The sequence below is a fragment of the Leopardus geoffroyi genome, chromosome D1, assembly GCF_018350155.1.
Source record: "Leopardus geoffroyi isolate Oge1 chromosome D1, O.geoffroyi_Oge1_pat1.0, whole genome shotgun sequence".
NCBI classification, from domain to species: Eukaryota; Metazoa; Chordata; class Mammalia; order Carnivora; family Felidae; genus Leopardus; species Leopardus geoffroyi.
This window is the reverse complement of record NC_059329.1, coordinates 87,461,260-87,484,737: the sequence shown is the minus strand read 5'-3', so window position 1 is coordinate 87,484,737 and position 23,478 is coordinate 87,461,260.

The following is a 23,478-nucleotide window of genomic DNA, read 5'->3' as shown; positions in this document are numbered from 1 at the left end:
ATTCGAGTATAATTAACATACAACATTATATTAGTTTTAGATGTGCTATGTAATGGATCAACAATTCTATACATTTCTCAGTGCTCATCATACAGAATGCTTTCTTAAAGCAGGATGCGTTGTCAAAGCCATAATCTTCAACACTATCATCATTAAAAACACTTTGATGATGAGTGCACACTACCCAAAGGAGACCATTGTGGATAAGATAGATACAACATGCCCTGTGCTCTTGAAGGGATTTAATCTAATTTCCCTGTTGAGTCCAAAGAAATTGCCAGAGGCAGTATTCTATGGAGTTACCAGGTCAGTTCCAAGGGGGAAAAAAAGAAAACCTGATCATTAAATCTAAATGAGGAAAGATAAGAAAAAGCCAGAAAGCAAATTCAATCAGCTAGGGACTGGAGGAGAGCTAACATCTGGAGGAGAGCTAACATGTGATGTGGTGCAAAGCAGACTAAAAGAAAGAGATCTTGAATCCTTACTTGAGTAAGAGTCCAGGTGGTGGCCATGGATTGTTACCAGTGGCCTCTGGCGTGGGTGTGGGTGTGGGTGTGATGAGAAGAGTCAAAGAGTTAAAGAGTTAAACCTGGAGAAGGTCACGCTGACCCATCTTATATATGGGAAATCAAGGGTCCAACATACTCCAGATAGTACTTTTTTAATAGTACACACTAGAAATTTTAGACATGATTGGCTGATCTTGATAAGCATTCAGCCAAGAGAAACCTAAGGTAGGAAGGTAAGACTCAGATGCTTCCAGAGGCCAGGCTGGTGACCACAAATGGCTGTAGTGGGTCCAGGGGTGCCAGGTGAAGGGTGCATATTCCCTTTTGATGTCACAGGAGTTTAATTCTTAACTATTTCATGCCAACAATCCTTGTGTATGTAGTAAGCAGCCACTAGTGGCAAAGTGGTACTAGCTGAAAGGCAAATAGCTGAAAGAGAAGTTGAATAAACATGTTGGTTTTATTCCTTATAGATTCTAAAGGGAAGTCGGCCACATGAGAGTTGATGGGTCTCCCACAGAGGATATGTTTATGACAAAGGCAGAGACAGCTGGATTGTAAGTTCCTCCACGTACTTTGTTCCTTTAGTGTGTAAACAGGCTTCATACTTATTTTCAGAGGCAGAAAGGAAGGGGGGTAGCTAAAGAAAGTGGGTCAGACCACAACCAGTTTTAGGTGGGATGGGGTGGGGGAGGAACCCCAGGAAATAGAGCAGGCGGTGACAGCTGTGAAGAGTAGAGGAATGAGGGCTGAATCCCTAGGGAGCCTGCTGAAAGCAAGAAAGAGACTCTGAGGGAGGTGGCCTAGAAATGGGAACAGAGCTGGCACTTCTTGACAGACTTGCCCATGGGGTTCTGGGATAGTGCCCAATGATAACATTTTTAAAGCAACCGCATGGGAGAGAATATGAAGCTTTGCCTGACTGAATAAAATTAGTTAAATAAAAATCATGATAATGTGGCTGGTGTAAATGTTTTGGTCATTTAGTTTGATTGGCCCAAGTTGACTCTCCAAAGTCTGGCACCATTGAGCATGAAATCACATTCCACTCTTCTTTAAGGGTCATGTTTGCAGCCAAGTAAGAAATTGCACTAGAATAGCTTTATTTATTTTCTCTGTTTAAGAGGCAGTTTGTCCTAAATGAATTTTCTTCCTCTGCCACATATCTAAATTTTTGCTTTCATCTTATTCATGCCCAAAATAAGCTTCTAAAAATAAAGTAATGAAAAGTTCTAAAGAAGAAAAGGAAGAAGTTGATGAAATGTGTTAGCTTCACAAGTAAGAGATCTCAAGACCTGTAATCTGAAAACTTTAGACTTTTACATTCAATACTTTATTGCTATTTCATTGGGTGGTGTTTGTTTCAAAAATTCTATACACAAAATTCAGGCAGATAAAAGTATATGTCCACAGGGGTGCCTGGGTGGCTCAGTCGGTTGAGCGTCCAACTCTTGATTTCCACTGTGTCATGATTCGTGGGGTCAGGCTCCGTGTAGCCAGTGCAGAGTCGGCTTGGGATTCTCTCTCTCCCTCTCTCTCTGCCCCTCCCAAATGCTCTCCCTCTCTCTCTCAAAAATAGATAAATAAACTAAAAAAAAAAAAAAAAAGAGCATCTGTCCACCATAGTTCCATGTCTAGCAATTTGGAAAAATAACAGTTTTATTATTTTAATGTTTACTTATTTTTGACAGAGAGACAGAGTGTGAGCAGGGGAGGGGCAGACACAGAATCCGAAGCAGGCTCCAGGCTCTGACCTGTCAGCACAGAGCCCGATGCAGGGCTCAAACCCAAGATCATGGCCGCAAGTCATGACCTGAGCTGAAGTCTGACACTCAACAACTGAACCACCCAGGTGCCCCAACAGTTTAGTTATTATAGAGGCAGCCAAGAAAGAACTTCAGACAAGTGAATGATGTCAGAAATATAGTTCTTTGTTTTGGACATGTATTAATCTAACCTATCATGCCTCTAGCAAATTATAGAGACCCAAACTAGAATAAAAATTTCTATTTTTATAGAAAATAGTAGGAAAGAAGATACTTGTAGGTTTCATGAGAGAAACCTGAGAAAAAAAAATCTCTGGAAAAAAAATACAGAGAAAAAAATACACGGGGCCTCTAGGTAATGATTAATTACATATAGCTTGCCTGGTAAATCCTCTGCCTCAGAATTATCTGGAAGGTTTTATCCAAACTCCTTGTTAGGTCACTTCAAGGCACTGTGCAGTTATTAAGTAATGCTAGTTTTGTTTTTTTTTTTTTAATTTTTTTAATGTTTATTTATTTTTGAGACAGAGAGAGACAGAGCATGAACAGGGGAGGGTCAGAGAGAGAGGGAGACACAGAATCTGAAACAGGCTCCGGGCTCCGAGCTGTCAGCACAGAGCCCGACACGGGGCTCGAACTCACGGACCGCGAGATCATGACCTGGGCTGAAGTCGGACGCTCAACCGACTGAGCCACCCAGGCGCCCCAGTAATGCTAGTTTTCTAAACAAAATTAAATATATCGCAATGGGCTGCCATATTACTTAATATACATGGAGCTGCCTTTTAAAAACGATCCTGTTGAAAGGACCAATACATTGGTACCAAAAGCCCCTCTAACTATAATTAAAAATGGGGCTTTAAAAGATTGCTGTTGAAATAAGTCATTTGGTAATTCCCTTTTGAACATAAGTTTAAACAATAGCTTTTTAGTTGCTTAGCAAAATATTTATTACAAATAAATTATGCTCAAAATAAGCATAGTGTATTAAAATATAGATATTCCTTACAGATCATTCTTTCTCTTGGATAAATTTACCCTCTCTCACAAAAAGATTCCAGAATGTGGCAGGTGGGTGGTGCATGTAGTCTTACAGCCTGAGCAAAGCAAACTTAGGAACAGATTTTAAAAAATAGATTAAGTGTTTTCTAAGCTACTGCTTGCCTACACTAGCCAGCTGAAGGCTTTAAATAATTTAATCCCTACAACAACTGCCAGCTCCAACTGGAAGCCTTACACAAGGACTGGATTCACCGAGGACTCCAACAGGTGCAGTCTAATAGTGCTTCCCTAAATCTGCTACTGATCTATGTCTGTGCATGTGCAGCACACTATATTCTTAAATTCAACAGGACACTAATTAAATTAATCCAATTGCCTCTTGTTTTGTCTCCTCTTCCCCTATCATATTACCTAAGACATTCATCTGTTTTTTTCCAGAGAAACACTTAGCATATGAGTTTGCTTTTAATGTTGCTTTTCTAAGCAAAGCCCTCTTAATACCGTGTAAGTTTTGGAAAGCAAATTAACTAGCAAATTACATTCTTCCTATTGTTATTGTTCTTTCTAGCCAACTGACTTTTCTATATTAGCATTTACTGAGTACTGTTAGTTCTATTAGTACTATTATTAGAGTTGCTCAGACTTTTTCCTCTTACACCTTTTTAAGATGTATAAGAATGTACTTGTTTATATATTCAAATCTATTTCAGAGAAAATTCACACATTCCTTTTATAAAATCAAGCTGGGGTGGGGCGCCTGGGTGGCCCAGTCGGTTAAGCCTCTGACTTAAGCTCAGGTCATGATCTCGCGGTTCGTGAGTTCCAGCCCCGCATCAGGCTCTGTGCTGACCGCTCAGAGCCTGGAGCCCGTTTCAGATTCTGTGTCTCCCTCTCTCTCTGACCCTCCCCCATTCATGCTCTGTCTCTCTCTGTCTCAAAAATAAATAAACATTAAAAAAAATTGAAAACAATACATAACTTATTAAAAAATAAATAAATAAAATAAAATCAAGCTGGGGTAACTTTTTTAACCAAGTTAAATTGAAAAACCAAAAAAGAAAAGACCACTATCATGCTCTCAGTAATCCATATATTATGATACTATAATAAGATTGTTGTCAAACATTCAGTAAAAAGACGTTTAAAAGCCAATAGCTATCTGGACGTCCATATGCAAGATAATGAAGTTGAATCCTATACGGACACCATATGCAAAAGTTAACTCAAAATTAAGACCTAAATGTAAGACCTGAAACATAAATCTTCTGGGAAAAAAACATAGGAGAAAAACTTCAGGACATTGGATTTGGCAATGATTTCTTGGATATGACACCAAAGCACAGGCAACAAAGCAAATATACCTAAATGAGACTACATCAAACTGTACAACTTCTGTGCATCAAAGGAAACAATAAACAGAGTGAAAAATCAACCTATATAGGAAGGGAGAAAATATTTGCAAATCAAATATATATAAGGAACTCTTACAACTCAACAACAATAAAAACAGATAATCCAAAAAATAGGCAAAGGAGGGAACCTGGGTGGCTCAGTTGGTTAAGCCTCCAAACACTCTTGATTTTGGCTCAGGTCATGATCTCAGTTCATGAGATCAAGTCCTGCATCTGTGGCTCTGTACTAATAGCACAGAGCTTCTTTAGATTCTCTCTCCCTCCTCTCTCTCTCTCTATCTCTCTCTGTCCCTCCCCCTTCTTGTGTGTACTCTCTCTCTCTCAAAATAAATAAGTAAGCTTAAAAAAAAATGAAACTAAAAATGGGCAAAGGATTGAATAGACATTTTTCCAAAGAAGATATACAAATGGCCAACAAATATATGAAAAAATATTTAACGTTGCTAATCATAAGAGTCACGCAAATCAGTATCACAGTGAGATATGGCCACTATCAAAATAATAAAAAACAACAGGTGTTGGCGAGAATGTGGAGAAATCGGAACGCTTGTGTACTATTGATGGGAGTATAAAATGGTGTAGCCATTATGGAAAACAGTATGGAGATTCCTCAAAAAATTAAAAATAGAATTACCATATGATCCAGCAATCCCACTTCTGGGAATTTAAAAGAATTAAAAGCAGGATCTCAAAGAGATACTTGCACCCTCACATTTACTGCAGCATTATTCATAGTAACCAAGAGGTGAAAGCAACCCAAATGTCCATCAATGGATAAATGGATAAAGAAAATGTGGTGCATACGTAGAATATTATGCAGCTTTAAAAAGAAGAAAGTAAATCCTATTATATACTACAATGCCAAGGACATTATACCAAGTGAAATAAGACAGGCACAAAAGAACAAATATTGTATGATTCCACTTATGAGAGGTACTTAAGGTACTCAAAATCTAGCAGCAATAAGTAGAAACATGGTTGTCAAAGGCTGGGGAAAAAGGAAGGGAGAAATTAGGGTTTAGTGAGTATGAAGTTTCAGTTTTGCAAGACGAAAAGTTGTAGGAAAGATCTGTTGCACAACAAAGTGAATATATTTGACATTACTGAATTGAACACTTTGGTGTTGAGGTGGGGGTGCTTGGCTGGCTCAGTTGGTGGAGCGTGTGACTCTTGATCTCAAGGTTGTGCATTGGAGGCCTGGACTGGGTATAAAGATTACTTAAAATAAAATCTGTGGTTGTTGTTGTTTTCCAGGTTCATAATTTATTGTACAAATTGAGGATCACATGACAAGTTGACATTAGTTCCTCCAGGCATGGGAAATTAGAAGATAAGGTACACTTTATTTATTTATTTTTAAAACGTTTATTCATTTTTGAGACAGAGAGAGACAGAGCATGAACAGGGGAGGGTCAGAGAGAGAGGGAGACACAGAATCTGAAACAGGCTCCAGGCTCTGAGCTGTCAGCACAGAGCCTGACGCGGGGCTTGAACTCATGGACCGTGAGATCATGACCTGAGCCGAAGTCGGATGCTTAACCGACTGAGCCACCCAGGCGCCCCATAAGGTACACTTTAAAATCCATTTGTGTTGCTTTCACAGCTGGTGTTATTTTAGACCTTAACCTGAAGTATATGACAATCAAAGCAATACCTCTGTATGTGGCCAGTACACAATTCATTCTCCCTGTGAGAGTATAAGACTTGTAATATTTTTTGATACCAGTGAAATGGAATTGGGCATCAGTTTCTGGACCTACCAGGATTTCAATCTTGCAAAAGAAACCAATTCTGCTGGTTGTGTCCTTTAGTGCATGCAGCAACCCCATGGTCAGCTGGAAGAAAAACAATTAAATCTTTTTTTAAAAAACGGTTGAGGTGGTAAATTTAATGTTATGTGTCTTTTACCACGATAAAATAAATAAATAAATGTCAACACAGGGAAACCCAATAGCTGTCTTCCTGGCAAAATTCTTCCTCTAATACTTTTCTCCCCCCCCCCCCAACAGAATTATTTTTTCCAACTTTTTATTTTGTAAAATTAAAGAAAACCCAGATGAGTGTCTGGCTGGATCAGTCAGTAGAGCATGTAACTTTTGATCTTGGGGTTATAAATTTGAATCCCATGTTGGGTGTAGAGATTACTTAAAAATAAAATCTTTAGGGGTATTTGGGTGGCTCAGTTGGTTGAGCATCCGGCTTTGGCTCAGGTCATGATCTCATAGTTCGTGGGTTCGAACCCTGTGTCGAGCTCTGTGCTGATGGCTCAGAGCCTGGAGCCTGCTTCAGATTCTGTGTCTCCCTCTCTCTCTGCCTCTCCTCGGCTTGTGTTCTGTCTCTCGCTCTCTCAAAAATAAACATTAAAAAAATAAACTTAAACAAATTTTAAGTAAAATAAAATAAAATCTTAAAAAATTTAAAAACCATAAAACTCATAAGAATTGGATATTGAATACTCATCCTAGGTTCATTTAACTGTAAACATTTTGCCAAATATGCTTTCTCTCTCGCGCACTCTCTATGCCTCTCTTCCCACACATACACATATATACGTATACATATAACATATACACACGTATCTATACATAGACACACACACACATATATATAGGTATTTGCTAAATTATTTGCAGGTTAGTGGCAGACTTCATAACAATTCTAAATATTTCAGCCTATGTATCCTAAAAATAAGGATATCTCCTTCATAATCATAATATTACACATATTATTACACTTGGTCAAGAAAAAATTATTCATGATAACTGTTCAAGATGATAAGGCAGACTGGCAGACTTTATTCAGGGAGAACTACTGCAATGGGGTTTTGTAATATGGGAGAGAGACTGAGCTCAACTCCAACTCTAACAATGACAAACAGGAATTTATAAGGAAGGAGCAAGGTGAATGTTAGTTGATGGAAAATTACTAAAACGAAACATCAGAGAGACTGTGGCTAAACTCAATGATGGGGGTGCCTCGCTGGCTAAGTCAATAGAGTATGCAACCCTTGATCTCAGGGTTTTGAGTTCGAGGCCCACATTGGACATAGATATTGCTTTAAAAAATAAAAAATAAAATAAATAAACTGGATGAGATCCTGCTGAAGGCAGGCCAGGGTGATAAGATATGCAGGATAAGAGATGAAGAATTTAATCAGATATCAAGAGTGGTCAGATACCAATGGTGGCAGATTTTCCATATATTGACCCAGCAGGATTCTTGCTAAAACTATACTTGATGGGCCAATGACAGAGTCCAAGGTCAGGGGCATAGTGAGAAACAGGACTCAGAGGAACCTGACTCAAGTTCAGTCAAAGATAGAGTCTTTGTCATATCTGAGAAATTTAATCTGGATACAGTATTATTATCTGCAATGCAGTCCCTATTCAAATGCCCCAATAATGTCTTTTATATGTGTTATATTTTGTTTTGCTTTGACCAAGGACATCCAATGAAAGATCACACATTGTATTTAGTTGTGACATCTCTTTTCATCTCTTTTAATCTAGAATAGCATCCCTTCTTTTTTTTTTTTTTTTTTTTTGCTTCTTTTTTTTCTTTCGTATCATTGACATTAGTTAAGAATCAGGACAATTGTTTGCCAAATGTCAATCAATCTGGATGTCTCTGATGGTTTCCTTACAATTAGATCTAAGTTAAAAATTTGGCAGGATGATACATTGTTGATCTGTGCTCTTTTCCTATCTTGTGGTATGCCATAAAGGGTTAACTCAGCAGGCTTGGTTGCTTAAACTCTGCACATTCCAAAGAAAGGGTTAGACCTTGACCAGCTCCTGGGAGATAACCTCTCAGCCCTTAGAATCTGCCTGAAAAAAGTGTTTTTGTATGCCTTGGGCCTTGGGCCATCCTGTATCGGTTTGACCAGATAATTTATGCTAACAATTTGATTTATGGTGAATAGCTGTTTTCATATGCCTCAGGCCCTGGTCCATGCTGCTTGGGTTCAACCTCTGGAATCTGGTAATTGGGTACCTAAGGTCAGTCATATGGTGATACATGCTTCTAAAACTGGCCTTGGACAGTTATTTAGTGGCCCCAGTAAAGCCCTGGACACCACAGCTTGAGTCAGCTTCTTTGGTTGTCAACACTTCACACATATAGTCACATACGGTTGCTGGGAGAATTGAGTGCTGTCCGTGTGACCCCACTGAGAAACGACAACTAGTAGATTATTCCTAGTTTGTCCCAGACTTTGCCCCATGCTCCTTTTGCCCCATCCTTTTGCTGATGTTAATTCATATCCTTTTGCTATAATAAACTGTAACTGTGAGGATAACAGCTTTTTAAAGTTTTCTGAGTCCTTCCAATAAATCATCAAACAGTTAGTTTGCTTCATCATTGATATTAACTTTGTTCATTTCATTAAGTTCCTCCTGAATTTCTCTGAAAGACATCTTTTCCCTTTGTAATTAGGAAGTATTCTGCAGAGTGATAGTTTGAGACCATGAATATCATGCTCTCCCACAGTCTTTCACATAATAGTTTTAGTATTTATTGATGATTCTTATATGAGTCAATTATTACAGGGCCAATAAAATAGTGATTTTTTTTTCTGTAATAACATGGACTCATGGCTTCTTTCTTATTAATCAATGAACAATAGCCCATTCCTATTATTATTTATTTGTTTATTCAAACTGACCAATATTTGACTGGTGGGACCCCCTTCAAGCTGGCTCCTATGTCCCCTTAGTTTTTCAGCACTTCCTTAATTGCTAATACTATAAGATGTTCCCAACTCATCTTGTCTTTTCCTACCCCAGCCTTGGAATTGACCATTTCTCCAAGGAGCCCTTGCTCCTTTTACTGTCCTTGTATATAAATTCCAGAGTCATCTCTGTCCTCCAGGAGTGATGAATAGAAAGCAGAGTTAAATTGTTTGTTAGGAAACTAGGAGAGAAATTCCAATCTGCTTACAACCTTAAGAGTCCTGGTTATAGATGAATCTTTGTATACTTCTTCAAGAAAACCTCAAGCATGCATACTTTCCCTATTCTCTCACTGGAATTAAACGTGTTTTATGTTGATACAATCCCCTCTCTATCCTATGATCTAACACTCTGAGAAGGTGGTCTAACATATAACAGGGTTCCAGAGAAGTCAAATTGTATTTTTTCTAAGTACTTTCTTTGTACTTTCTGACTTTCCAAATGTTACCAAATCTGGTCACAGCACACTACCAGGTCAGATTACCCCACATATGTCACAAATATTTCAGTTTAGTAGTTGAGGACCTATTGATCTCACCTCTTTATAGTAATGGGTGGCCCATGTTTGGAGTTTGGTTTAATTCTGAATTAAATGGGAAAGGATTGAAAGGTTTTGAGCAGTAGAGTTAAGTGATCTGGCTACATTTTAGCAAGATCACTCTGACAACTGTGTAGAGAATGGACTGAAGGGGATGTGGTAGGTACTGGAAAACACTCTCAGTGGCTTACTGCAGAAAGCATAATTGATTGAGGGCCACAAATGTGGCATTTTAAGGGCATGCTTTGCCCTGGCTGCTCTCAGCCAATGATTGAGCATAGTAGCGATACTAAGGCAGGACCCTTCCCTAGAATCACAGGACTCCTTTGACAGATGACCTTGACACGAAGATTTCCTTAACTGGACAGCAGCCTAAGAGTGTCCCACCCAAACTTCCTTCACTTCATCTGCACCTAAACTCACATCACAGTCTGACAGCTTTTCTAGCCTCTCCTAACTCCCTCTTCGTTTTCTCCCACAGGGGCTTCTCATGAAAAATTTCTAGTACATTTAATCATGTCTTGGCATCTGTTTCTTGGAGAACTAATAGAGGGGTCAAAGGCAGAAGTGGGAGACCAGTTAGAAGGCAATCACAATATTCCAAGTGAGACATGATGGTGGCCTGGAGCAGAGTGGGGGCAGTAGAGGTGGAGAGAAGTGATTAGATTTTGTTTGTTGTTGTTTTGTTTTGTTTTTTGAAGATGGAATTTACTAGAATTGCTGCTAGGATAGGATGAGAGAAAAAGAGGTCAAGGGTGACTGCATTGTTTTTGGCCTAAGCAATTGAACACATGTCGTTGCAATTTTCTGACATGGTAAAGCCTACGAGAGACAGGGTTTGGGGAATAAGATCAGAAGACTAGTTTTGGGGGCACCCGGGTGGCTAAGTCAGTTAAGCTTCTGACTTCAGCTCAGGTCATGATCTCATGGTTCATGAGTTTGAGCCCCACATCTCACTCTGCACTAACAGCTCAAAGTCTGGTGCATGCTTCAGATTCTGTCTCCCTCTCTCTGCTCCTCCCCTGCTCACACTCTCTCTGTCTCTGTCTCTCTCAAAAATACATAAACATGGGGTGCCCTGGTGGCTCAGTCGGTTAAGCGTCCGACTTCGGCTCAGGTCATGATCTCACAGTTTGTGAGTTCGAGCCCCGCATCAGACTCTGTGCTGACAGCTCAGAGCCTGGAGCCTGCTTCAGATTCTGTGTCTCCCTCTCTCTCTGCTCCTCCCCCACTCATGCTCTGTCTCTCTCTGTCTTAAAAATAAATAAAACATTAAAAAATAAATAAATAAACATTAAAAAATTTTTTTAATTACATAAAAAAGAAGGCTTGTTTTAGATACGTCAAGTTTGAGATATTACTAGATTCCCAAGTGGAAATGTCAGGTAGGCTATGGGTTTAATAAGTCTGGAGGGCAGAATAGAGCTATTGCCTGAATTTGGTAGTTAGCATACAGTTGGTATTTGAGGCTATGGAATTGAATGTGATCACCAAAGAATACTGTGATAGAAAAGCTCCAGTAACTAGTCCCAGAGCATTCTAAATTTGGGAGATAAGGAGTATTCAGCAAAAGAGACAAAGGAAGATGATACAAGTTTAGAGTTGTCACAACTGCCTGGTGAAATTAACTGGCAATCACCAATCTGGTTTCCACCCATATAGTTTTTCCTTTTCAGAAAGTCATATAAATGGAATCAACTAATATGTGGTCTGAGTCTGGCTTCTTTCACTAAGCATAATGTGTTTGAGATTCATCCACACTATTCTGTATATCAGTAGTATCAATAGTTGTTCCTGGGGCGCCTGGGTGGCGCAGTCGGTTAAGCGTCCGACTTCAGCCAGGTCACGATCTCGCGGTCCGTGAGTTCGAGCCCCGCGTCAGGCTCTGGGCTGATGGCTCAGAGCCTGGAGCCTGTTTCCGATTCTGTGTCTCCCTCTCTCTCTGCCCCTCCCCCGTTCATGCTCTGTCTCTCTCTGTCCCAAAAATAAATAAACGTTGAAAAAAAAAAATTTAAAAAAAAAAAAAAAAAAAAAGTTGTTCCTTTTACTTGCTGGATTAGCATTTCTTTAGTATATATGTGCTACAGTTCATTTATTCAACACCAACTGATGGACATTTGGTTTGTTTCTAGTATTTTTATATGATGAATAAAGTTGCTATAAACATTTGTATGTGGTTTTCATGTGAGGACAATTTTTATTTGTCTTGGGGAAAACTTACCAGTGGGATTAATTGCTGGGTCATATGGTATTTATTTATTTATTTATTTATTTAATAAACTCGCCAAAGTGTTTCAGGAAGTGTCCGTACCATTTTACATTCCCACCAGCAATGTGAAGAGTTCCAGCTGCTTTTGGGCACCTGGATGGCTCAATGTGCTGAGCGACCAACTCTTAATTTCAGCACAGGTTGTGATCCCAGGGTCATACGGAGTATGGCGCCTGCTAAAAATTCTCTCTCTCTCCTTGCCCCTCCCTACTCTCTGTCTCTCTAAAATACAAAGAGAGAAAGAAAGAAAGAAAAAGAAAGAAAGAAAAAGAAAGGAAGGAAGGAAGGAAGGAAGAGGGAGGGACAGAGGAAGGAAGGGAGGAAGGGAGGAAGGGAGGAAGGGAGGAAGGGAGGAAGGGAGGGAGGAAGGAAAAGAAAAGAGAAGGAAAAAAAAGGAATTCTAGCTGCGTTACATCCTCATCAGCACTTGGTATTATCAGGTGTTGTTTTGCTATTCAGTAGGTTTGCAGCCATAACCTATCATGGTTTTAATTTGCCTTTCCTTAATGACTAATGAAATTGAGTGTCTTTTCGTGTGCTTATTTGCCATCTGTTTATGTTCTTTGGTCAAGTGGCTATTCAAATCTTTTGCTCATTTTCTAAATTGTGTTATTTCCTTATTGTTAAGTTTCAGGAGTTCTTTATATGTTGTGTATACAACTGTTTTGTCAGATATATGATTTGTAAATATTTTCTCCCAGTTTGTGCTTGTCTTTTTACCCCCTTAATGGTGTCTTCCAAAAAGAAAATCTTTTTGATTTTGACAACGTCCAATTGATCAATATTTTCTTCTGTGGATTAAATGCACTTTGGGCATCATATCTAAATTCTTTGTCTAATCAAAGGTAAAAAAAAACAAATTCTCCTTTGTGTTTTCCAAAACTTTTATAGTTTTACTTAGAAGTCTGTGATCCATTCTGAGTTAATTTTGTATAAGGTATAGGTTGAGATTTAGTTTTAGATCATAGATATTCAATTGTTCGAATACCATATGCTAAAAAGTCTATCCTTTCCCCATTAAATGACCTTTGGTCACAAATTGTATGAATTCATTTCTGGATTCCGTTTTGTTCCATTGGCATGTGTCTGTGATTTTGTCAATATCAGACTGTCTTAATAGTCTTGAAATCATGTAGTGTAAGACTTTCAACTTTGTTCTTCTTTTTCTACATAAATTTTAGAGTTGGCTCATCATGATCCTAAAAAAATTTTGCTTATATTTTGACTATAACTGTCTTGATACTACAGATCAATTTGGGGATAACTGACAACTTCATATTTAATAAGTCTAATATTGCCAGCAAGGTCCCTGCCCTCATTTTCATAGTTGCATTTTAACACTTAGATACTTTTATTTAAAAAAATTTTTTAATGTTTTATTTATTCTGAGAGAGAGAGAGACAGAGTGCAAGCGGGGGGAGGGGCAGAGAGAGAGGGAGACACAGAATCTGAAGCAGGCTCTGGACTCTGAGCTGTCAGCACAGAGCCCGACATGGGACTCTAACTCATGAACCATGAGAACATGACCTGAGCTGAAATTGGACACTTGACTGACTGAGCTACCCAGTCACCCCCGTTGTTTTTGTTTTTTTACCATCTTCAAAAATTTTTTTTTTTTTTTAAGTAATCTTTACACCCAACATGGGACTTGAGCTCATGACCCCAAACTCACAACCCTGAGAGCAAGAGTCACATGCTCTACAGACCAAACCAGTTCAGCGTCCTCAAACAAATGAATTTGTTGTAAGGCTAGAATACGAAGACTCTTAATCTTTTAAAATTTTTTGTTTCCTTCGTTTTATTAAGACTCTTGGCAATAAAAGCAAAAATAAATGGGACTACATCAAACTAAAAACCTTCTGCACAGCAATGGAAACCATCAGCAAAATGAAAAGGCAACCCACAGAATGGGAGAAGATATTTGAAAATGATATATCTGGGGCGCCTGGGTGGCGCAGTCGGTTGAGCGTCCGACTTCAGCCAGGTCACGATCTCGCAGTCTGTGAGTTCGAGCACCGCGTCAGGCTCTGGGCTGATGGCTCAGAGCCTGGAGCCTGTTTCCGATTCTGTGTCTCCCTCTCTCTCTGCCCCTCCCCCGTTCATGCTCTGTCTCTCTCTGTCCCAAAAATAAATAAACGTTGAAAAAAAAAATAAAAAAATAAAAAAATAAAAGAAAATGATATATCTGATAAGGGGTTAATATCCAAAACATATAAAGAACTCATACAACTCAATAGCAAGAAAACAAACAACCTGATCTTAAAACGGGCAGAGGATCTGAACATTTTTTCCAAAAAAGGCATACAGATGGCCAACAGGTATGTGAAAAGGTGTCCAATGTCACTAATCACCAGGAAAATGAAAATCAAAGCTACAATGAGATATCACTTCATTCCTGTTAGAGTGGCTATTATCAAAAAGACAAGAAATAATAAGTATTGGCTGGGTGCCTGGGTGACTAATCGGTTAAGCATCCGACTTTTGCTCAGGTCATGATCTCACAGTTGGTGAGTTTGAGCCCCGAGTTGGGCTCTGTGCTGACAGCTCAGAACCTGGTGCCTGCTTCAGATTTTTTTTTAATGTTTATTTATTTTTGAGACAGAGACAGAGCATGAACAGGGGAGGGGCAGGGAGAGAGGGAACACAGAATCTGAAGCAGGCTCCAGGCTCTGAGCTGTCAGCACAGAGCCCAACATGGGGCTTGAACTCACGGACCATGAGATCATGACCTGAGCCAAAGTCAGATGCTTAACGGACTGAGCCACCCAGGCACCCCTGCTTCAGATTCTGTGTCTCCCTCTCTCTCTGTCCCTCCCCTGGTCACACTCTGTCTCTCTTTCAAAAATAAATAAAAATTTTTAAAAGTAAGAATTGGCAAGGATGTGGAAAAAAAGAAAGTTTTATACACTGTTGATGGGAATGTAAATTGGTACGGCCACTATGAAAAACAGTATGGAGGTTCCAAAAAAAATGAAAAATGGAACAACCATATGATCCAGCAATCACTTCTGGGTATTTATTTGAAGCAAACAAAATACTAATTTGAAAATATATCTACACCCCCATGTACATTGCAGTAATATTTACAATATCCAGGACATGAAAACAACCTAAGTGTCCAATGACTGATGAATGCATAAAGAAAACATGAGATTATATATATATTCAGCCATAAAAAAGAAGGAAATCCTGATATTTGTGACAACATGGATGGACCTTGAGGGCATATACTAAGTGAAATAAGTCAGAAAGAGAGAGACAAATACCATGTCTTGATGATCAAGAGGTATGAGCTTCCAATTATAAAATCTAAAAAATAATAAATAAGGCTCTATCTGTATACTGAAATGCAATGAAACACATTTGGGAAATCTCAGCACTATTAAGATGGATCAATTAATTGTTCATCTAAAATCACTTAGGGGGATGCCTGGGTGGCTCAGCCAGTTGGGCGTCTGACTTTGGCTCAGGTCATGATCTCACAGTCTGTGGGTTTGAGCCCCGCATCAGGCTCTGTGCTGTTGGTTCGGAGCCTGGGGCCTGCTTTGGATTTTGTGTCTCCCTCTCTCTCCGCCCTGCCTCGCTCATGCTCTGTCTCTCTCTGTCTCTCAAAAAATGAATAAACATTATAAAAAAAATTTTTTTTAATCATTTAGGAATTGTTTATGTATATATAGGCAGTGCCTTTCTTAAATTTTTTTTTTTCAACGTTTATTTATTTTTGGGACAGAGAGAGACAGAGCATGAACGGGGGAGGGGCAGAGAGAGAGGGAGACACAGAATCGGAAACAGGCTCCAGGCTCTGAGCCATCAGCCCAGAGCCTGACGCGGGGCTCGAACTCACAGACCGCGAGATCGTGACCTGGCTGAAGTCGGACGCTTAACCAACTGCGCCACCCAGGCGCCCCTAGGCAGTGCCTTTCTATATGACTACTAACTAGTGTCTAGATGAAAATGATAACTATTAACCCATTGTCAACTGGCAAGCATTTTAAATTAGTTCTCCAATTATAGTGGTGGATTTGCACAGATTATTTTATTCTCTTAACAGGTTCCCCTTTGGACAAGAAGAGACATTGTCAAGCAGTTGGCCAGGGCTGGGGGTACACACTAAGATTAAGGGTGCTAGGAAAGATAAATGAGCCACATTGGGATTAAAACTATGATCTCATTGATGAAGAGTTCCAACTAACCAGCACAGAGATAATAAATATATACTTCTTGGAACTTTGCTCTTTTCCACAAGTATTTTCTCTGTAGTCACTGAAGTATGAAGACATTTTATTCTCTCTAAACTTCCAGCAGAACTCTTTGTGCCAGGGATAGCACATTCCATCCTTCTGTGTACTATTACCAGTAAACAATGAAATGACCATCATAGAGTCTAAGTATGTGTTGCCTCATAAAAGGAATTTAGGAGAGTTTTTGGATGAAAAGCACCAGAGTATAGTGGCAGTATTGTACTATTGTGCAGAATATTATTACACCAAAGATTATGAGGCATACATATTTTACTGAGAGTCTTTTGTGGGCCAAATTCATGTCCTGAAAACAGACATGGAATTTTAGATTAACATAAATTTATGGAGATTGTGGATTTTTCTCCTAGAAAATGAATACATCTTTTATACAATTTTCAGGATGAAGAACAATAATGAAAGTGTGGAAGCAAAGTTGTAAAATACTCTTTACTTTTATGCAACATCAAGTTGTTTTTAGAGATGGTAAAATCTGCTTTTAAAACTTATTTCTACTTCAAATGAACAAGCTCACATAAAAGGCAAGGAAACAGAATAAGAAGGGGAAACAGGACACAAACTGATAATTTATCAAAATGTGGTTGTATCACATTCTAGGTTGCAAAGAACAGAATTTCGTTCAGTCTTAAGGGAAAAGGGGGTTAACTGAAAGGGCATGTGTGATTTAAAATTATTAAGCCATTTCATAACTGAGACAATTCAAGGACTGGTTACACCAGAGTCCACATGGCTTTTCTTTCTCTCTCTCCTAGTGTCTCTCTGCTTCCTCCAACCTTTCAAGTAGGATACATGTGATTGGATTACTTAATTAATCAGTGTGGAGTCTATCTACAGGGTAGATTCTTATTAGGTGTCCATCCCTGACAAAAGTGTTTAGCTTCTCTTAAAAGGCAATTGGAGACAGGATAAAGTCTATGTCATACTAGTTAATATTGGCCCCCAATTTTTTTAAAGTTTATTTTATTTTGAGAGAGAGAGAGCGCACGCATGAGCGTGTTTGTTTGCTTATATGGTAGTGAGGGAGGGGCGAGGGAGAGAGGGAGAGAGAGAATCCCAAGCAGACTCCACACCTAGTGCAGAGTCTGACCTGGAGCTCAATCTCACAGCCATGAGATCATGACCTGAGCTGAAATCAAGAGCCAGACAACTATATGACTGAGTCACCTAGGTGCCCTGGCACATTTTTAAAAACAGAAAAATAGCTCTTCACAGAAATCTGAATTGTACATATGAAATGTTTTCTAAAATGGGAAAAATGTATGCATATGAGTGAATACGAAAAGGGACTGTATGAAATAAAAACTGTTTTTCAAAGAGATGAGATTATAATTGGCTTCCCCCCCCCACCTCAGTTTTTGCCCATATTGTTGTTCTAGTTCTTGACTAATTTAAGAAAGTTTTTTAAATATTTAGAACAACTGGGGCAACTGGGTGGCTCAGTCACTTAAGCATCTGACTTGGGCTCAGGTCATGATCTCATGGTTCTTGAGCTCCGTGTCTGGCTCTGTGCTGACAGCTCATATCCTAGAACCTGCTTCAGATTCTGTGTCTCCCCCTCTTTCTGACCCTCCCCTGAGCTCTCTCATTCTTAAAAATAAATAAACATTAAATTAAAAAAAAATAAATATTTAGAATAAATAAAATTTAACAATGCCCAGATGGTTTTTAACTGAGTACGTTTATTTATTTTTTTTAATTTTCAAATAATTTTAAATGCCAGCAGTAGAGTCAGATTGCATTTAGAAAATGGGTAAGAGATGTGTTTCATTAACATTTTAATTTAAGATGAGTCAATAGTCTTTCCAGACTTTCCATGTACATAGAGAATTCATTACTTGGAAGTATCATACATACTTTAAAAAATAAAATCCCAGATATATTTGTGTCCTTCTCACACAAGCCTTTAAACTATTTGCCCATCCCTCTGCACAGCTGTGATCATGCTCCTTTTTTATAGAAAGCATACTGAAACATTAGAAAAATATAGCTGTGAGTGTGAGGAGGTAGAGTAAGCTTAATGTATTTATAGCAAGTGGGTAAATTATACCAAGTATAACAAACACCCAGACTTTTAGGACCAATTTTAACTGTTAAGAGTTTAAAACTGGGAGTAATGGTAGAAATCTCTAAAGAATTTTTTTAAGATGTTTTTATTTATTTTTGAGAGGAGAGAGAGAGATAGTGCTCATGGGAGAGGGGCAGAAAGAAAGGGAAAGAGGATCCAAAGCAGGATCTGTGCTGACAGCAGAGGTCCTGATGTAGAGCTTGAACCCATGAACCATGAGATCATGACTCAAGCCAAAGTCAGATGCTTAACCGACCGAGCCACCCAGGCACCCCTCTAAAGATTTTTTAAAAACCCAATTAGTTGGGGGGCACCTGGGTGACTCAGTCAGTTAAGTGTCCGACTTTGGCTCAGGTCATGAACTTGCGGTTCCTGAGTTTGGGCCCTGGGTCAGACTCTGTGCTGACAGCTCCGAGGCTGGAGCCTGCTTCAGATTCTGTGTCTCCCTCTCTCTCTATTGCTCTCCTGCTCTCTTTCTCTCTCTCAAAAATAAATAAAGATTAAAAAAAAAATTACTTGGTTAACAGAACTTTTGCTTTATTACCAGTGATGCTTAATTGATTTTTTCAGAGCCCAAAGGACCAGTATTAACTTCCATCCCCAGTAGATACATTTCTAAGTGTTTAGGATGATGGATCAAGTGGAATATATATTTATCAAAGTGCCTAATTACAATGATTGCTCAGCAATTTAACAATGCCATTTATGTTCCTAATGAAATTCTAAGGTAAGTTATAAGAAATTAATTACATAATCATATAGGAAGTATACTTGGCCTGTACTCTAGAATTCTGATTAATATTTCCAATTGGTTTGCAGTATGTAACATTCTTACCAAGTTTGTTTAATCAAGTGGAAATTGTATTTGTCTGCCACCTGGGGGATTTACGGAAACACTGCAAGTGGCAAAATTCATAGTAATAAAATGTTACAATATATGTGTTAATAGTAATTATTTTATGAATAATGTTGGCTTATGTGTGTTATATATATATATAACATACATATATATGTATATATACATATGTATATATATGTATGCAAATGTGTATATATGTATGTATATGCGTATGTATATATACGTATAACATATATATACACATATAACACACATACACATGTGTGTGTGTGTGTGTGTGTGTGTGTGTGTTTAAATTTGGCCAATGACATAGTGGCAAAACCAAGAAATATGTATTCTGGATGTAAAGTGACAAAAATGTTTCCAAAAGAAAGGAGTGATTGCGTTGTCAAATATTGCTGGTAGATCAAGTAAGACTGACCACAGCATTAGGTAATTGGGAGGTCATAGGTAACCAGCAGAAGAACTGTTTCTGGATGTTTTATGGGTTTTTTGTTTTTAATTTTTTTTGTAATGTTTTTATTTATTTTTGAGAGACAGAGATAGAGCACGAATCGGAGAGGGGCAGAGAGAGAGGGAGACACAGAATCTGAAGCAAGCTCTAGGTTCTAAGCTGTCAGCACAGAGCCCAACGTGGAGCTTGAACTCATGAACCAGGAGATCATGATCTGATCCAAAGTCAGACACTTGACTGACTGAGCCACCCAGGTGCCCCTGGATGTTTTATGGTTTCTATTGCTATCATGAGTATATTTTATCATTTATGACATTTTTCTAATCCATTACTGATGGAGTATAGGGAACTCTTAATTTTTATAAGTTGATCCTTTATTTGAACACCTTACTGGATTTTATTGTTATTTCTAATAGTTTATCAATTGATTTATTTCTGTCTTCTAGGTAGAAAGTCATATTGTTTGAAAATATTGAAAGATTTGTCTCACTTTTCTAACATTAATATTTCATTTGGCATTAACTGGGACCTCCAGTGCAGTGTTAAGCAGTAGAAATGAAAGTGACCACCAAAGAAGACATCCATATGGCCAACAACACGTGAAAAAAATGCTCAACATCACTCATCATCAGGGAAATGCAAATCAAAACCACAATGAGATACCACCTCACACCTGTCAGAATGGCTAACATTAACAACTCAGGCAACAACAGATGTTGGCAAGGTTGCAGAGAGAGAGGATCTCTTTTGCACTGCTGGTGGGAATGCAAACTGGTGCAGCCACTCTGGAAAACAGTATGGAGGTTCCTCAAAAAATTAAAAATAGAACTACTCTATGACCCAGCAATTGCACTACTAGGTATTTATCCAAGGGACACAGGTATGCTGTTTCAAAGGGGCACATGCACCCTAATGTTTATAGCAGCACTATCAACAATAGCCAAAGTATGGAAAGAGCCCAAGTGTCCACCCACGGATGAATGGATAAAGAAGATGTGGTAGATATATATACAATGGAGTATTACTTGGCAATCAAAAAGAATGAAATCTTGCCATTTCCAACTACGTGGATGGAACTAGAGGGTGTTATGCTAAGTGAAATTAGTCAGAGAAAGATAGATATCATATGACTTCACTCATTTGAGGACTTTAAAACACAGAACAGATGAACACAAGGGAAGGGAAGCAAAAATAATATAAAAACAGGGAGGGGGACAGAACTTAAGAGACTCTTAAATATGGAGAACAAACAGAGGGTTACTGGAGGGGTTGTGGAAGGGGGGATGGGCTAAACGGGTAAGGGGCATTAAGGACTCTAGCCCTGAAATCATTGTTGCACTATATGCTAACTTGGATGTAAATTAAAAAAATTAAATAAAAATTTTAAAAAGAGCATAAAAAAAAAGTGACCATTACTATAATTTAAAATGGCCTACTGTAGATTTCTGGGAAACAGTCTTTATCAAACAGGGAAGTTTCCTTCTGTTCCTACTTTGTTAGAGATTTCCTTTTCTTTCCTTCCTTCCTTCCTTCCTTCCTTCCTTTTTTCTTTCTTTCTTTCTTTCTTTCTTTCTTTCTTTCTTTCTTTCTTTCTTTGCTTTTTAAACTGCTTTATTAACTTCACAATATATAATGAGCATTTTGCCATGCAATAGGGTAAAACTCCCCCGCTGACAGAATCTTACAGATTGGGTCAAAATACAACATTCATTTAGAAGTTGGTAATAGGAGACCCACAATGTTTACAACAAAGGTATACGGAGAACATGTAAGTTTAGGAAGCAGGTGTGTGTTATCATTAACTTCAGGGAAAACATCAGGATTGGAGGCATAAGGCAAAACTCATCATGATGGTCACGGTGAGGAGGATCAGAGCTAACTACCCGCAGACTATGACTGAATTGCTTTTCCCTCAGCTTTTCCATCAGCTCTCTCACCTTCCCAATCCTTCCCATCTTGTCTTCTTTCATCCTTGCCTGTGGCTCTGCAAGCCTCTGAATCATGTCCCACCTATACTGAAGGATGGGCTGACTAAACACGGAAGGGCCTATGATTTACTCTGGACACACAATATTCACCAGCTTCCAAAGAGAGGCTTAAGGGCTCTCCTTTATTAGCAACTTGCTCCTTTTCATTTTTTTTTTTTTTTAATCATTTTCCTGGCTGTCATTTTCCATGTTGAAATTTTTGACTGTGCCTCTTTGGACGCCATTGCTCCCAGGCCTAGCCTTGCAGTCTCTTGCTCCCGATTCTTGCCCAAAGTGCGCCCCTACAACAGTTAGACCAGGGCACCTGCTCCCTCTTCGCCTCCTACTCTTTGGGGCTGCCCCTGACCTGCCCTGCTCGGAGACTTCCATCTCCTTAAATCATAACTTTGGGTGGAATTTTATCAAATAATTTTTTAAAATGTTTATTTATTTTTGAGAGTGAGAGAGTGCGAGTGGGGGAGTGGCAGAGAGCGATGGAGACACGAAATCCGAAGCAGGCTTCAGGCTCTGAGCTGTACCCACAGATCAGGAGGCAGGACTTGAACTTACTAGCTGTGAGATCATGACCTGAGCCAAAGTCAGCCACTTAACCGACTGAGCCACCCAGAAGCTCCAAGAATTACTCTCTAGTTGCAAGAATATAACAGAATCGGTCTGTCTCCACCCTAATCCAGTATTAAGTTTTATGTTACTTAATGGGCAGTAACCACACCTTTACAGGAAACTTACGGGATGACATCATGAGGAAACAATGAGACAAATCCATAAGGTGGAACATGCATTCTAAAAGACAACTAACTGGCTTGGTCAGTCTCTTCAACACATCAGTGTTGTGAAAAAAGCAACCGTCTTAGATTAAAAGAGATATAAGAAACAGAAAAACCAAACATAATGTGTAGTCCTGGATTGGCTCTTGATTTAAGTAAACCAGATGTGAAGAAAATTTGGGGACAATTGGAAAATTTGAATATGTAGTATATATTAGATAATATTAAAGAATGATTAATCTAATTAGGTATGATAGTATTATGTTGGCTAAGCAGAAAATATTCTTCATTCTTGAAAGATGCAAAGCACAGCATTCAGAAGCAAAATGTCATATTGTCATTAATTTATTTTAGACTACTCTTTCATTAAAATTTATTTTTGAAAATGGAATTTGTATTTGGGAGAAGATAAAATTGGATCCATTCTGCGTAATATACGCCAGATTAAACTCTAAATGGATCATAAATCCAAATGTAGGGTTACCAGTTAAAATGTACAGTTGCCTACATTAACCCCTTGGTACATAATTATAGAAAAAATTATTTGTATGAAATTCAATTAGCTGATTGTGCTGTATTTTTATTTGCCAATTCTAGCAACACTATCTAAATGGAAAAAATGAAACCAAGGAAGTACTAAAACCATGATTGAATTTATTATCTGGGAATGGAGAAAGCCCTTCTATCTTGGTCCCCAAATCCAGAGCAATAAGATTGATAGATTCTACTACATAACAATTCAAACAAAATTTTTTTGCATAACCAAAAATAACCCTACCCAACCTCCTGTAACCCCCACCAAGAAAACCCATAAAAGCACAATTAAAAGGAAAATGAGAAATAAGCCTTAGACACAATAG